This window comes from Anomaloglossus baeobatrachus, chromosome 1, assembly GCF_048569485.1.
Source record: "Anomaloglossus baeobatrachus isolate aAnoBae1 chromosome 1, aAnoBae1.hap1, whole genome shotgun sequence".
NCBI classification, from domain to species: domain Eukaryota; kingdom Metazoa; phylum Chordata; class Amphibia; order Anura; family Aromobatidae; genus Anomaloglossus; species Anomaloglossus baeobatrachus.
This window is the reverse complement of record NC_134353.1, coordinates 970,205,569-970,211,568: the sequence shown is the minus strand read 5'-3', so window position 1 is coordinate 970,211,568 and position 6,000 is coordinate 970,205,569.

Sequence of the window (6,000 nt, the reverse complement as noted above, 5' to 3'; positions counted from 1 at the left end):
TGTGCGGGTCTCTGATGCTGGGGTAGTAGTGTGCGGGTCTCTGATGCTGGGGTAGTAGTGTGCGGGTCTCTGATGCTGGGGTAGTAGTGTGCGGGTCTCTGATGCTGGGGTAGTAGTGTGCGGGTGTCTGATGCTGGGGTAGTAGTGGTCGGGTGTCTGATGCTGGGGTAGTAGTGTGCCGGTGTCTGATGCTGGGGTAGTAGTGTGCGGGTCTCTGATGCTGGGGTGGTAGCTCCGCTGTTGGCTGTAATCTGGACTCTGGAGGAGGTCGTGGAGAGAAGAACTCTGAAAAAGTGTACGGCGATTCTGAATAATAATGCACATCCATTATATGAGCTTCTCATGAGACAGAAGAGACCTTCAGTAACCGGCGAATCCTTATGAGGTGTAAGAAGGAAACATATAGGAAATCATTTGTGCCAACTGCTCTGGGAATGTACAACAATAACATTAGTGTTACATCATCAGGGGAATGTCTACTTTATTTCTTCTACTTTCAGTTCCCCGCTGTGTATGTCCTAATCTAATGTATAATGTTCTTCTGTCACCTCCACTGTCTTGTCAATTATGCAATTCATGTTATGATGTAAGTTGTGCTGCTGACACCAGAATTTCCCATGGAATCAATAAAGTGTATCGTATCGTAATTACCTGTAGTTGTATTGGTGTCCAGCATGCCGTCACCCCAACGCATGTTTTGTAAAACTTCCTCAGTGAGTATGTCAGGGAGGGGGGAACATGTCCTAAAACATGTGCCACTGACCAATAGTAAGCTTGTAAGTTTGAGAGCATGTCATGTGGTAATGATGTTGATTACTGTGTGTCCTGGGTGTATGACACGTGCTAATTAAATTCTATTGTGTAGCACTTGCTAATTTACTATTTACAGTATAAACACATGCTAGTGTATTGTGTGCTGATAGTCTCTAGTGCGAGGTGGATACCTATTGATCTGAATATATAATGCTATACTGGCAACTTAACTTATTTATATATCTTCCTGCTTTCCAGGTCCCTCTTTTGCAGGCTCCTTTCTGTATTTTATTCTCATCTTATTAAATTTTAGATATTTTGTTAATAAAAATATTACATTACTATTTATTGTTTGTGTTCACCTGCTGTTTCCAATCTTGGTGTATTTGGATTTGGTGCACCCTTTTTGATTTTCACAGCTCCAAAAGCAGTAAATTCACCAGTCGTCTGTCTCAGACATAATAGAAGTATAAAAGATGGACTAGTTAAGGGACAACTCACACTAGAATTGCTGGAATAAGAAAAAAACTTGGCTTGAAGAGATATTACTTTGAGTTAATATTAAATGCAGACATTGCAATTATTGCAGATATAGCAAATGCAGCAATTTTCTTTAGGTGAATTGAAGGTTAATAATAATTGTTTTATACATCAAGTTAAATATGAAATATATGGGATCATTTGTGAATATTATCACTTGTATATTGTAAAAACCATTTGCTCAGTTGCTAAATGCTTCACTTAACTTATTGGTTCAATACAATCTGGGGAAAGTCCTCCCGGGCACAGGACACATATGAGGGAGGAACATAAAATTACTCCAAACTGCAAGTGTTTTATGTGTTTATATTTGCAACAAGTATCATGAGAAAGAGGAAAATATCACACAAAAACTGTTACAAAATAGTGTACAGTCAATTATTAAAATGGAGGCTTTACGTCTCCTAAGTCTGAATGATAGTAATAGACTCAGCATTTGTTTTATAAAACATGTTAGGACACTTACAAGTTTTATGAAAATACTTTCCATGTTGTCTTTTCTTTATGTTTCATACTATCTGTAGTCGCTTCATATACTGCCCTGTTGAATAAAGTAATTCAATATGTAAAGCACATTACTGGTGAAATTAAAAGGAGGGCATAGAGTTGTGATGTCAGAGACAAATGAAGAGTAATTCAGCCCAGTATGTGTCTCCTTATTCTATATTCCTATATGACTTTGGAATAAAAAGCACAAATTAAAGTGCCAGTGGTGGGGGACACTTATTTTTATTAACTTCTTGTAGCTTTTGAAAATATTCTCATTGCACTAAAAATAATTGTGCACAAACAGGTGCCCAGTCCGTACCCATAGCGGTGCCTTTTACTTGGTGGAAAATATGCAATTCAAATTAAATTTATTTTGAGTCAACGCAAATTGTAATATTTAAAAAAAGTGTTATGAGATTGAAATTGATTGTCCTTTGTGTTCAAAAAATATTTTACTGCCTTGATTCCCAAATCATATTACATTCTGTTACATAATTTCTCAATGTATAGTCACAAACATTGTTGTAGATGGCCAGGACTGCTCAATCTACTTTCCTACATTTCATCACTTCATTTTACCAACTAGTCAGATGTTAATGCATTTATCCATTACAGAAACTTCTTGATTCTGTCTTCTGGTGAGAGTCTGACACTTGTAAATAAATGTCCTTATCTAGTGTTTGCTCTTTCACCAGTCTCAGTATAAAGGCTATAGACACTTCTGTAACTACAGATGAATAGACTATGGATGTAAAGAATAGAAGGTTAATTACATTAGGTATCAGACTGATGCCACCAGCTATGGAGATGCCGTCATAAAGTAATTAAGTACACGAAAAAGAGAGAGGAGCGCATGTGAAGGATTGCAGGGAAAGGATAGTAGAAAGGGTATTTTAACCCCTCACCTGGAGAGGTTGTGCAGCCTTGAGGATTGAGAGTGGACACCTCCCCACTTGGATCACTAACATGCCATATGGCCAATACTGGAGGGTTAGGAAAAATTGCACCAGTGATGATGACTTCCTACAGGAATCATTCTCTTACGCAAGAGATTTATACAAAAGGGTTACCCATCAAAATTGTTGAAAAATGCTTTTAAGAAGACTGTCAATTTTTCTCAGGATTCTTGTATCAACAAGATTAATAGTAATCAAAGCATTGATGAAAAAAAACAAAAAAACTAATTCGGGATTTAGTAAATGGAGCCTAATCACCACTTTTTGTCACTCCAGAGTTTAAATCCATGACCTGTTGAAAAAGTATTGGTTTCTTTTTCAAGGAGATCCTCTGTTTCATGATCGTATTCCCCCTAAGCCATCTATTATTTATCACAGGAACATCAGTCTACGCAATTTGGGAGCCCCAAGCAACCCGTTTTCTAACACTTTACCTGTTGCTACAATTACTCCAGTAGGCATGGGGTGTTTCTGTTGTAATATCCCTTGATGTCTGTGTTATGAAGTAATTGGGGACAATGCCCCTTCCTTCACATACTGCACGACAGGCCTGTCTTATTCAATCAAACTCAAATTGACTTGCCAAAGCACTTATGTAGTCTACCTGCTGGAGTGCACATGCGGCCTACAGTATGTGGGATGCACTATGCAAACCATGCATGCTAGACTGAATAAACACAGATCCAATATACGGAATAGATACCAACAATGTAGTTTATCCAGACAATTTAGTACCACGCATCAAAAGGACCCCAAACAACTAAGATTAATTATCATCGATCATGTGGTGAATTCTGGCTCTGATCGATTTGAGAAATTAATAAAACGTGAGAGCTATTGGATATATAATTTAGGGACCCTGCACCCCGAGGGTTTGAATTTGACCATTGAAAATGTTGCCAAGCACTGAGAATAAGGTAATATTGGGAAAAGGAGAGGAATGAAGGCGGGAAAGAAGAAGGAGGGAGGAGAGGGAAAGAGAAAAAAATTCCCTTTAAATCAGTCTGCAATTTGTATTTATCTGTGGGGAGCCCGTGGTTGGCCACTCTGCGGTGCACCAATACTACCACTATTATCGTGATTCTGTTTGTGTGCTATTCCTTCACTGCAATTCATTTGCATATTATTATTATTATTTCATATTAATGTGCATATTTTATAATATTTTTTTTTGTTTTACATTGACTTACATCTCCTTGTTGTTTTTAGACATCTGTTTTTATGCTATTCATACCAAGGATTTTTAATCTTTTTATAATAGGGATTAATTGTTTGTTAAGTAAGGGTTAACCTTTGTTAGCCCACATGCTAATTGTAACAACCAATAGGAAGTTACCAACCCCTTTATATGTCATTTCCCGTATTTTAATAATTATCCACCTGATGAAGATATTACATTGATATCGAAATACGTTGTGGTATGAATAAACAAATTCAAGCAAGAAACCATCTGTCTCCTCCTTAGCGCTCCCCAGGACCGTGCAATTACTCGGCCTATCATAAAGTAATTGTGAGGATTGTGGTCACTTGTTTCCATGCAAGGGTCTTTAGGTATTTCTGAATTATTTCTTTATTATCTAAATTTCAGGCTTATTATCATGCTTATTACTGTGCTGATATGAAGGTAACATGGCAGATTCATTTCTACCAAATGTATAAACTATAAATGACTGAAAATCACAAAGTAAACAAACGTCAATCAGTTAGAAAAAGCTAACACGTTTAATACATATTTCAATACTTTATAGACTTAGATGGGATGGCAATGGGGGTGACATTCACCCCGGAAAAGGATCCAACCCAATATCCCAGTGCAATTTTTGTACAGCCACTATTTTTGCTAATTGTAAAGAAGGAACATTGTATTTAGGCCTTCATTACAGTATAACTATATAAACAGTTTTTTTTCTCTTTTCTAATAAATTTTAAGTACAAAATAGACAGATTTAATAGCATTGTAAAATAAATAAAATATGTAAATGTAATATGTAAATAATATCGATAATTTCACTGATTGCAGTGGATTGTGCTAGTGTGTTATTTTCCATGGTTTCCCAGTTAAAACTATTCAATTCATTTATATATCACTGTCAAATCTTTGGATTAAAAAAAATCTTTAATTGTTAAGCAGCAATGCAGCATTCATAAAAGCGATGGCATCTTCAGCATAAGTGGCACTGGATACTAAACAAATTTGGAATCCCATTAGTTACCGTATGTTTCGGACTACAAGACACATTTTATTCCCCCAAAAGTTTTGGGAAAAGTGGGGTGTGTGTCCTATAGTCTGATGGCTGTGGTGCGGTTGTGGTGGAGGAGGTGAAAAGGGTTCGGTGGTGGTGGAGCGGGTCATCGACGGCATAAGCAAGCTGTAGCAGTGCCTACCGTGACCACGTGGGCCCACTCATTAGCCTCAGTTCATATGCATGCCCATCCTCCCGCCCATCATCTCTCAGTCCTGAAGCCGGCACTGACATGATGGTCAGGATGATGAGCGGGGGTTGCATGCATAGTAAAGAGCTGGCCCAAGTGATCATCCCTGACTCCTACAACCTGGAGTGATCATGTGCGCTGTATTCACTTCCCCAGTGCATCATCATCAGCGTGGGGGGCAGTGAATAAGTACGGTGTGCTCACTGATCCCTGTAGCATCGCGATGTCCTCCTTTCTGCTAGCCCGCTAATGTTTGTGGAGAGCGGTGAGCACAGCGATGACGTCATCGCTGTACACATGGCTCCACACAGGTCAGCGGCGCTGCAGCTGACACAGACAGGAGGAGGAGTGATGCTGCATTGGATGAGGAAAGGTGAGTATACAGTGGCAGTCCTCCACTTGTGACCACATATCAGGCCGCGGCTGAAGTGAGCCACAAAGGATCAGCAGTGGATTCAGTCAGCTGATGTGCGGGGACAGCGGTAGTCAACACTTATCCCATGCGGCTCACTTCACTTGCGGCCTGACCCTCACAGAGAGCGGTCATGCTCTATGGCTGCTCTTTGTGATTGTCAGATGTAGCAGAGCTGGATGCATCGTGGGACCTTGTGTGGATTATGCCGGACCTGGAGGGGTGTTTTAGTGATTAAGAAAGTAGTGATAGAGTGGGCTTTTTGTGTGTTTTATTTTAAATAAAGGATTTTTTGGGTGATTGTGTTTATTTACTTTTACTTACAGCTTAGTGATGAGGGGGTGTCTCACAGATGCCTGCCATCACTAAGCTGGGACTTAGTGGCAGCTCTGGGTTGCTGCCATTAACTCCTTATTA